Below are 11861 nucleotides of genomic sequence, written 5' to 3'. Positions count from 1 at the left end.
GGCAAGGTTTCATTGTTACTTAGCAGAAATAAAATGAGTTGTTAGTAAATCTAAAAAAAGAAAAAGAAAAAGGAAAGAAATGTAGATATGAGTAAAACCATATGGAAAAAGATACCGAGCAAGGATGTCTACTAGCAGAATTATCAGTGACTCCGTGAGTGAAGGGACCAAGAACACACACACCTTCATAAAATAACACTTTCCCTCATTAAGGGCATTTTTCTATAAAATCAGGTACACACATGTGCTACTCGGGCAGATGGCCACCTTCTTCTTAGACTTCACTCACTGCCTCTCCTATTGGGCTGTAGCATTGCAATAGCCCCTTGCACTGAGTAGGAGATAACTAGGAGCCAACAATGTAGGGCACACAGGGACTTTGTAGGAGTGAGAACTGAACTCTAGTTCAAAAAAGCCTCATGTTGCTGGTGATATTTTATGTTTGGAACCTAATTTTGAGTAGGCATTTTCTGGTCCTCTAACGGGAGGGTGATGGAAAGAAGAGAGAATTCCTCAAGGAGAAATGTAGTATTTGAAAGGACCATAATTTTAAAAAATGCAGTGTGCATTTAAGGCACTGAAGTTATTTGGAAAGTTGATGGGATTCCAAACAGAGTGAGATGAAGTGCATTTCAGATCCTGGTAGCCCTTGAATGCTAGTGTAAAGCAGCTGGTATTTATAAAACATGTACTCCACTGAAGAAGGGGTGAGTAGATTTAGCTTTGAATATTTGTCCATGCCAACCATTTTAACCTCAAACCATAAATTCCCACTTCATTGTCTGGATCTTTTATTACAAAAAGAGAAAAGGCAATATTTGCCTCAGGCTTACAAACCTGGAGGGTACACAAAGAGGTGCATTTAAATTTTAAGAAATCAACACAAGCTCTTCTGTTGATATAGACAATCACATTACGAACTATCTAAAACAAATGTGATCAATTATGTATTATGGGCCAACTTTATAGAACATCCCATTCTGCCTTTTGATAATGCAGGACACATCGGGGCCCCTCACTCAGTGCTTCATTGCCTCTTAAGGTATTTCAATACAGAAGAGTTATTGAAGAAATACCTCTTGAGATCTGTGTGAACATACCAGAGTATACAGTTTTTTCAGGCCTCAGACAACATTGCCTTGTTTTGCTTATGGAGCTTCATATTTTTTTGTGTTAGAAACATATTCCAGAATGGAGACGTATTTGTTTCCTGCTTGTTCCATAACACATTAGCTTAAAGCAACACAAATAACTTTGTCTTCTGTTCTGGAGGTCAAATTCTGAAATGGGTTTCACAGACTAAAAGTCAAAAGTGTAGGCAAGGTTGATTCCTTCTGGATGTTCTGAGGAGGGATTTGGTTTCCTTGCCTCTTAGCACCAAGAGTCTGTCTTTATTCTTCAGCCTGTTGCCCTTCTGTTCTTGAGGGATAGCATTTCAATATTTGTCAGCACATACCCTTGTCCTTTTCTGTAGCCAAATCTTTCTATTTCTTCCTGTTGTAAAAACACTTACATTTAAGGCCTGTCCTGAAGGTCTTGATTAGTCTATCCAACTCAAGAGCTTGAATATACTCACATTTACAAAATCCTCTCCCCAAGCAACAAAATATTAACAGATTCCAGGGATTAGGACCTGGATATACTTACAGGATATTATGTAGCCTACTGTAGATAGTGACTCAGAATCACCAAATTTTGAATTTGAAGTTTGTTAAGAGATAATTATTACCACTATGTGGGAAGCCACAAAGTAGGCCCAACCCAATGAATGTTTCTTTACCTTCACCCTGTTCTTCTGACCTCAGGATCTCAGCCTGGTCACTACTCTTTTTTTCTTTTCTTTTTTTTTTTTTTTAAGAAAACTGTCCTCTTGGCTGTAGTCTTGGAAATGATCATTTAGCTATTTACTTGCAGAGTCTGAAATCAACAGCAGTCCATACAAAACAAAACAAAAACTCCCCAAATGAACAAAATACCTGGAGGCTCTCTGATTTTAATCTATACAAAATGAATATTGAATGAAACTCAAGCACTGTATTTCTTCTTTACACTCACAGAAACCAGAAGGAATAAGTATTATTTTCATCATTTTGGAAATAAAGAAACCAAGGCACAATGTAGTTATGTACCCACAGTCAAACAGGAAGTGACAGGTGTGGCAAATTGGAAGACACATTCTTTTCACTGCATTGTGCTGCTGTGCACTGCAGGGAGGCAGGCAGATTAGAATGTTATACAGAGGGAAAGTTCTGACAGTCCTAGAGATAGTGTGAGGCTTTTTGCGTTCTTATGCTTGGCTGATCATTTTTCACTCTTTCTTCTAGAGTCCCCGTGGACATTTAATGTCCGAATGTGTTCTTCTCTTCCTAAGGGTAGTATGACTATTTTAAAAGGGAACAAACAGTTTCAGAGAGGTTTAATCACGGAGATACCACTAGAAAGAGCATTGTTTTAATTAATGTCAACCCACAGTCAAGGCATTTTATGTCATTTCACTTTTATTTTATGTAAAAATAGTAACCTTTCTATTTCCCAGGCAGGGATTATGGATGAGAGAGCAACTGCCACAGTTAGATGTCACACCATGGGCTTTTACTACCCTTGTGATCCATTAATAAATATGGTAAACAATACTTATCATGTTTTGATTAAGACATTTCAACTGGATGTTCCTTAGCTATGGGGAAGTTTGGAGTACAGACGTTTTCTTTCATGGAGTTTTGAAAATATCTATAAAATATGAACTGAGGAGAAAGGCAAGCATTTACAGAATTTCTTTGATGCCCATACTCAGAAAGCAGCCATGATGTGTCAGCTTGACATATTTTCTGTTAGTTCTAATTCTTACAGCCATGTAAAGAATAAGTACTATTAGCTTCATTTTAAGAAAATCTTTATTTTTACAGTAATTTTATGTTTGCAGCAAAACTGAGCAGAAGGTACACAGATTTTCCTCATGCTGCATGGACTCTCCAAATATGGCATCCTGCATCACCCACAGTGGAGTATTTGTTACAATGGGTGCACCTGCAATGACACATCAGCACCATCCAAAGTAAGTAGTTTGTATTAAGTTTCACTCTTAGTATTGTACATTCTGGTCTTTCATTTATACATAAGCATATAAGTGTATATATGCATATGTAATTGAACATATTTTTTATCATAAACAACCTTATCTGTTAATTTAGAAATGAGACAAGTAAGTTTTTAATTTACCTTCACTTATTCCTTCTTTAGTTCTCTTCCATTATTTATGTGTTTCCAACTTTCTGACCATGTTTTCCATCTCCCTGAAAAAGCTCTTTTCCATTTCTTACAAGGTCTGAAGGACAATTTGCAGGATGAAGAATTCTGCACTTGATCTTAGCCAAAAGGCCGAGAAGCGATTGAAGAATTCTGGATCTTTGAATTCTAGATATGTGAAAAGTCAAGGTAGTAAGTTTGCAACCCAAACATGGGTTGATTTCTTTTTATTTTTAACAGAAACATCATAGATTCAAAAGGGGAATGAAATGACATAAATCAAGTTCCTGTGATAGAGGAAGGGAAAATTTTTTTCTGCTGACCAGAGGAAGGTTGAGTTTGAGTTTGAGTGAAGAGAGGGAGGTCGAATTAAGAGGATTCATCTTTAGTTTCCTATTGAAGAAGAGGGCTAAAAATTCTCAGGATTTCAGAAAACTTAAAATATAGGAGGTGATATCCTACTTATTTGCATCCTACAGAAAAGATTTATGCTGACTGTACACAGGGATTTTCCAGATCGGCAGATACATAAGAGTTCACGGGCTCATAAAAGTCCCTCGAGAGGTATTTTGTTCTTTTGCACTGGTCTTAGGTCTGCCCTCTGCCCCTAGGGAAGACTTGCTTCCATGTTGCACTCTTAATATTTGAGGACAACTTTAGTATTATTTTTTAGATCTTATTCTTAGATATTGTTTTTAATGTGCCTTATTTAATGTTTTGTCCATAAATGGAAATAATATAATGTAATAATTATGTAATAATGTAATAATGTGTGATCAGCACAAAGCACGGTGGGACTATTGACTCATTTATTTGAATACAACACTTCTAATGCTGTAGTCTTAGATAAAATTAGGTGCTTTGATATCACAATATTGACTCACATTGATCTTCGTGTCAGCATTTGTCAAGACCCTTTGTACATAAATGACAATTGCTTAATATCTTAATCAACATGTACTTGTATATTTGATTTTTAGAGGCTCAGTATATTGTTTACATTTGTCTTCGTTAAATTTCATTATGGTAATTTGGCTTGTCTTACAAGACTGCTGAGAAGTTTGATTTTATTGTCTTCAGTAGCATTCCCCTAATGTGACTTGATAATCTTGTCTTCTGATTTTTTTCCGGCAGTTGATTTAAAAAACCCACATATACAAAACAAATATATTTGTAACCCACTTGAGTAAAAACACATTAAGTAGACAGCAAATGTGTCCATTTATTTATTTTCAAATATTATCACTTTATGTTAAAAATCTAGCATGAGAGACATAATAGAGATCTTGGTAAAATATTGGTTTCCCAAGCTTATGGTACTTTCAAATAAAGAATTTTAAAAAGATTTAAATAGGTTCTTAGTATATTTTTTGTGTGAACATAGAAATAGTTTTAAAATACTTTAAAAAATACAAGTAACTACTATGTTTCTTTTTACTGTTTTTTCTTTTTTAACACAAGTCCACATTTGTGCTAGAGATGCTTTATATGTTCTTAGGTGTGTATCTTCTAAAATTTGAACAGCTAATATGTACATGTGCAGTTTATATACATTAATATATATAATGTACATCTTTTGAAAATGAGGACTTGGACTAGAAGCAAAAGTTTTTAGAATTCTGATTGTCCATAGTTTTTACAAAAGTTGTTTCATTTTTCTATAGGCACACTCACACCCACCTCCAATCACAGAATTGTTCCTTCTGCACTAATAATTCATCCTCACCAAATTCATTCATTGTGCTCAGTTACTGTTATAGGGAAACAGAAATTTCAGTGGCAGTGTTGATGGCTGGATGGATGTATGGTTTACATGAAGTAGTTTCTTTCAAGGTTTCTCACATAAAATACTCCTCTTATATTTACTTTTGCATGATATTGTGAGCTACGCAAATTTCACCTTATATTGTTTTTGGTCAGTTGTTTTGGTCATTTTCTCTCAGAAATATTTAGTGAAATGAAAAATATATAACTTTTGAGTCTGAAGAGCTTAGGTTCAAATCTGATCTCTAAATCTACTAGTTGGTTGACCTTGAACTAGTTATTTATCTTTGCTGAACCTTACTCATTTTGACAATGATATTAATGTTAGGGCTTCATGAAAACGTAAAATAATGTATGAAAAGAAGCTAACAGAGTTGGGGATACTTAGAAGGGAGTAAATACTTGCTAGGTTACCTACTCTACTCTTCATAGCAAATTTAGAGTTTCAGATTATCCTTTCTAATTAGAACATAGTATAATTTAATTATAGGTTTACTCAAATTAATCATAGTTCATAATTGTCATGCATTATGAATAGTAATAATAAGAGTCCTCATATAAATTTATATCAACAATCACTATTCCTATTACCCATATAACTTTACCATTACTAGTTGCTGTTATGGCTTACCTCTGAATAGTTTACACACTGATGTTCATTAGTTATGTTCAAAGGAAAGGGAGGATTATCTTCTTTATATCTAGGATTGGGTCCAGAGTACTTAGTCCATTTGCTCTTCCTATAGTGGAGAGAGAATGCTAGATACAGTTTGATTAGAATTTCTGTCTCCTCTTTTTTCCTATTCTCCAGCAACCTGTTCTATTTCTTATCCTCCCATATAAGCCTTCAGTTTTATTATTGTTTTAATAACATATAATGAATTTTTACTCAGTGTTTAAGTAGTTACCATCATCACAATTTTTATGAGCCCATAAATCTCTCATCCTTATAATTTCCTTGAGACTACAAATGTGGCATTTAAATTAAAACTGAATATTTGATGAATTGAAATTCAAATTTTCCAAAGAGGATAATTCAAAAATCTTGCTTAATATTAATTGCTTTTAACAGAACAATATTCATTCCACAACAGTAGGAATAAAGTTAAACAGGTAAATTCCATATGAACTGTTCAGGGTCCTGGATAGCAGATTAAAGAGGTGGAATTTTATTTTATTATTCAAATCATAGAGAATAATCAAAAGCCTTTCAGAAGGTTTTATGGCCTGAATGAAGTTATCTTGAGAAAATTTAATCCTTCGTTTGAATATAGTTAGATAATGAAGATATTGTTTTAATGGTACTACTTTGCTTTTGGTGTTGGGAGAAGTAGAGGCAATGTGATATAAAATAATTAAATTTAAGCGAAGATGCTGTCATGGGAACAGATGGAGGAGCGCCTAAGCCTTTAGTAGTGCTCATAAGTTAGCTTCACTAAAATTTTGTTTGAACTTGAAATTTCTATTTTTTTGTTTCCAGAACTATGAGAAAATTAAATATTCTTCCTCAGTACCTATGCTTTTGCATCATCAGATCTGAAATGAAAACAATTGTATCCAGCAAGTGACATGTAAAAGTACCCTCCTGGTAGAAAGCGCATAACTACCTAAGACTGTGTTAACATTGTTCTGAATGTGTGTGGATGTTTCTTTTCTTTTCTTTTTTTTTAGTCTGCAGTGTATACTAGCTTGCCCAGCCTGTAGAAAATGCTCAAGGAATGCCTACTGAAATGTCATCATTTAATCAATGCAGCAATTACCTGTTGTCGCTGTTTCTCTCCTCTCCACATATTTAAAGATATGTTTAAAAGAAACTTTTATACTTAAAAATCCATGAACTACTCTACTGCATCATTTAATTTTGTCCACCTTGGCTGTGGCTCAGACCTTGAAAAACAAACCAAGTCATTTTATATTTTTTCAGATTTTGTCTATGTATCTCAGTTGCAAAACATTGGTCCCTGGCTAGCATGCGTGTGACAACTTCCCACATGAATGCTAAACAGACAACGATGATGCTCTATAATTACAGTGCTTGAAATGATTGGAAATAAATTGGCACTCCAATTATAGATGCATGAAAGAGGCACCAGTATATCACAGTCAGTTCATTAATTTCTAAAGTGGTTCAGGCCATCTCACTATTTCAGTGTCATTCCTTATTCACGCCTACAATGACTCACTCTGAATTGTGATGCCTCAAAATTAACAAGCTGAAGGACTTTTTTTAACCTAACATATCCCAGGTTATTTTCTCTTAAGGAGGAAAAAATGCCGAGAAGGAGCCTTTAAATTAAATTCTGTAACTCTATACACAGAGTTCTGAACCACTGGAACAGTAGAGTTTTGATAGGCGTCATTTTTATTCTTCTTAAAGAAAGAATGTGAAAAATTTGCACTTAATGTACTTGAACTACAGCCATAATTTTTTTTCAAATCTTTTGAAATTAAATTAGAGAAGTAGCATTCTTTGGCATTTAATTTCCAGTCTTTATATCTATATGTACTTCGGATAGTCAGAAGTAAAATATAATCTTTCATATAAAAGAAACATAAGAAATAGCTAAAATGTTTCCAAAACGGGTTTTTTAATGATCACAGGTTGAAATTACCATCCATTTGCTTTTAGAAGACTCTCCAGGTATCACTGATATCTATAGGTTTTACTGAATAATGACATCCATTTTATAGCTAAGCCTTGTAAACGCTATCTTACTAAATTACATATGTAAGAACCTAGGGGAATGCCAAATCCAACTATTAAAATAAGTAATCTATAATTGACCCATAGACCTTATGCTCTATCAATGTATCTATTGAGGGTAGAGAACATTCCTTGTTTATACACTATGTATATTCTTGTCACATAGAGGGTGTTAAAATATTTATCGAGTGAATATTTGTTTATAAACTGATACATAAAAACAAAATTATACATACTATAGCATTTAATATTTTTATATTTATATGCATTGGGTAAGATTCAAATCTGGATAATTATATAAATCAACTCAAACATTTATTTTTTTTATGGTGAACACATTCAAAATTCTTTCTCCTAGCTTTTTGAAATACATAATACATTATCTATAATCAATTTTTGTGCAATAACACACCTGAGCTTCTTACTCCTATTTAACTATAACTTAGTACCTATCACTCAACTTCCCTCTATTCCTACCTCCCTATTACTTTCTTCTGCATCTGTTAAGCAACATTCAACTCTCAGCTTCTACAAGACCATTTTTTTTTTACATCCCAAATATGAGTAAGTTCATGTGATACTTGACTTTATGTGCCTGGTTTAATTTACTTAACAAAATGCTCTCCAGTTCTGTCCATGTTGTTGCAAATGACAGGATTTCATCATTTTGTTCAAATGGATTTACAATTTACACACGAACAATGCATAGTTAGACAATGAAAATAAAAACTCTATACCATTTATATAAAATAAAATACCTTGGGATATGCTGAGAAAAAATGATCAAAGCCTCTATAATAAAAACTATAAGACATTGCTAAAAATAATTAAACAAGACCTAAAAATTAATGTTATGTCTTTAGATTAGAAAACAGCATTATTAAGAAGCCAAATTTCCCTTTTTTGCTACATTTATTTGTTCCTATGACAAATTCCCAGCTGAGGTAGCTGTAAACATTTCTTACAAGCCACTTCTAAACTTTATAGTGAAATCTTGCAACAGAGTTGGATGACCATCTAAGTTCAAGGCTTATTTCAATCTAATAGTAATACAGTGTAGAATTAGCATAAGGGTATACAAATAAACAAAATACATGTCAGAGTCCCATAATTTTCTCATGTATGTGTGATCAAGTAATTAAAACTTTTTTAAAAATATTTTTATTAGTACACATTTGCCATACATAATGATCACATTCATCATAGGGAATTTTTTTCTGTACGTAATACATCTTAATTCTTTTTCCTTATTCCCCTCCCATCCCTTCATTTATAAAAGCTTTGTTTCTAATTTTTTCCTCCCATTCTCTCTTTTTTATAAATCACTTTCCCCTTCCTTCCCTTCCCCTTCTCCCTTACCTTATCCCCCTTCCCATTTGAACACATTCTTCCTACTTCCCAATATTTATCCTCCAGATTGCTCCTTATTTACCATTTGGGTTTCTCACACAAGTGAAACAATGTGATATTTAAACTTGTGTGTCTGATTTATTTGATTTAAAATTATGGTCTCAAGGCACATCCACCTAAAAATGTCTTAAGTTTATCCTTCTTTATGCCAGAGTAGCACTCCACTGTATATACATACCACATTTTCTTTATCCATTCATCTGCTGATGGGCATATGGGCTGCTTCCAAGCATATATCACTGTGGTATGATGCCTTTAAATCTTTGGAGAGATACCTAGAAGGGGAATAGCTGGGTCAAATGGAATTCTAGTTTTAGTTTTTTGAGGAATCTCCATACTAATTTCCATAGTGGTTGTACCGATTTACACTCCTACCAACAATGGAGAAGTGTTCCTTTTCCCCCACAGCCTCGCCAGAATTTGTTATTGGTTAATTTCTTGATTACAGTTATTCTTTCTGGAGTGAGATAGAGTCTTAGTTATGTTTTAATTTGCATTTCTTGAATGACGAATGATGTTGAACATTTTCTCATATATTTATTTGCTGTTTGTACTTCTTCATATGAAAATTGTCTATTCATTTTAGATGCCCATTTTTTGATTGAGTCTTTAAATTCAGGAGGTCTGATTTTTTAAAGTTCTTTATATATTTGAAATATTAATCCTTTATCATTTTATAGTTGAAATGTAATCTATGGTTGTAGTACCATTCTTTAATACCTATTTTTTCAGAGTTTTTTCATGAAAGATGTTGTATTTTATCAAATGCCCTTTTTCGCATCTACTGAAATTGCTATATGGTTTCTGTGCTTTATTCTGTTGATGTGTTGTATCATCTTGATTGATTTGTGCATGTTGATACATCCTTGACTCCTTCGGATGAACTTCACTTGATCATGGTGCACAACCTTCTTAATATGCCATTAGATTCAATTTGATGATATTTTGTATCTCTGTTCACCAAACATATTGCTTTATAATACCCATTAACATTTCTTGTAGGATATGTATTCTCTGAGGATGTTCTATCTCTCTTTTCTAAGGGATAGCTTTTCTCACAGTTTTGTTTTTTGATAGGTTTTTTTCTATCAGTGTGAAAATCTCATGATACCCTTATTTGACATGGAAGATTTCTGCTTAGAAGTCTGGTGTTAGGTAAATTGAGATATCCTTATGTGTTATTTATTTCTTTTTGCTTTCTGCCTTTAGAATATTCTCTTTATCTTCAATTTTGATTACAATATACATTGGAGGATGCTTGGTTTTTTATAAACATTTGATTGTGACTATTGTCACTTCTGTACCTGGTTATTTGTATTCTCTTGATTTGGGAAGTTTTTTGTTATTATCTCTTTTAAAAAGCTCTTTATACCTTTAGCAAATTCTCAAGGGCCCCCACCTCAAAATCCCAATAACTAATCATTGTTCTTTTAATGCTGACCCAATGTTCTTATAAGCTTTCTTCTTTCCCCTTTGTTCTTCTTTCTTTTTCAAATGTGTATTTTCACATTTTCATAATTTGTGTTCAAGGTCAGTAGTTGTTTCTTCTATTAATCTATTCTTCTGTTGATGCCTTCTAGCATATGTTTAATTTCATTAACATATTTTCATTTCAAAGATTTCTGTTTAATTTTTTAGACGCTTTCATTTCTCTGTTGAGCTTCTATGTTAGAGTATTGAATTGTTTCTTGGTGTTTTCTCAAAGCTTCCTGAGTTTTCTTAAGACAGTTGTTTTAAATTCTCCATCCCATATTGGTTACTATATGATCAGTTTCTGAGATCTTATTTTGACTGCTAGATAAGGTCATATTTCTCGAAAAGTGCTTTCTGTTTCTTGACATGAAACATCATCTACCTATTTCCAGGTAAGGTATTAAACCCACTCTTGGTAATGTAGCTTTGTTTTTGCCTGTTTTTCCAGAAATTCTCATGTCACTTATTTTCTCTGAGCTGGTAGTCATTTGTGCTATTTTCTCCGAGCCTGTAGTCTTTTCTGACATTTCAGTACTAGCGAATACCCTAAGTCCAGGTTTGCCAGAAGTGCACTTTTGGTATGTTATTGCTGTTTCAGCACTTGGAATGTGATCCAAGGTCAGGTTTGTCACAATTCAGCATTCAGTGTTGTTCAGTATGAACTAGAGCAGCCCCTAAGAAAAGAGGCCATCCACACAGCTTCTTGTTGTGGCTGAATTAGGCCCTGATAGTTGTCCATAGTCACCAGCCAATGGTTAGCCATGGTAGAATTCTGTTTGCATCTTGGTGGACTCATTGTAGAGGGACTGGCCCGAGGTTTCTATGCAACAACTTGGTATTTACCTCTCTTCCTCCCTTTTCTTTCCCAGACAGTTGGTCTCTCCATGTTGTGCTTCCTGGGTTCAGGGGGAGGAACCATCTGCTAGGCAATCTTGTGGTCACCAATGTTGTGTCACTGTGTCACATTATAAGCCTGCAGCCAACTCACACTGATGTAGCACTGGAGCAGGACCAAGTTCCATATTGCTCTGGGCTGCCTGCTACTGAGATGATTGATAGCGTGAGACTACAAAAAGCCGCAGGTGATGCGATTTGGAATAAAAGTCTGATTGAATGAGGCTGTGTGTCTCTACCTGGCACCACAGCTATTCCACAGGCTCTGTCCATGGACACTGGCCTAGGCATGGAGGTTGCTGAGATTTGTCTAGTGTTAGGTTTCATTGGCTTGTTAGTGAGCAACAAGGCAAAATCCTGTGCTTTTTAC

General features: G+C 34.2%; 1 long non-coding RNA gene across 1 annotated transcript; it reads right to left on the bottom strand.

The window, feature by feature from the left end:
• Positions 1-2921: 2921 nt before the first annotated feature.
• LOC110346703 (uncharacterized) lies at positions 2922-9524 on the bottom strand. The gene is made up of 3 exons (XR_015451365.1): positions 9303-9524; positions 5642-5750; positions 2922-3414 (listed from the first exon to the last, which is right to left on the bottom strand). It is a non-coding gene; the product is annotated as an uncharacterized LOC110346703 (long non-coding RNA).
• Positions 9525-11861: the final 2337 nt, after the last annotated feature.

The sequence above is a fragment of the Heterocephalus glaber genome, unplaced genomic scaffold (genome assembly GCF_053883595.1).
Source record: "Heterocephalus glaber isolate CG9 unplaced genomic scaffold, H.glaber_assembly_v1.0 deba00001428, whole genome shotgun sequence".
Taxonomy (NCBI): domain Eukaryota; kingdom Metazoa; phylum Chordata; class Mammalia; order Rodentia; family Bathyergidae; genus Heterocephalus; species Heterocephalus glaber.
Note: the sequence above shows the minus strand (reverse complement) of the source record. Positions and strands in the feature narration are given on the sequence as shown.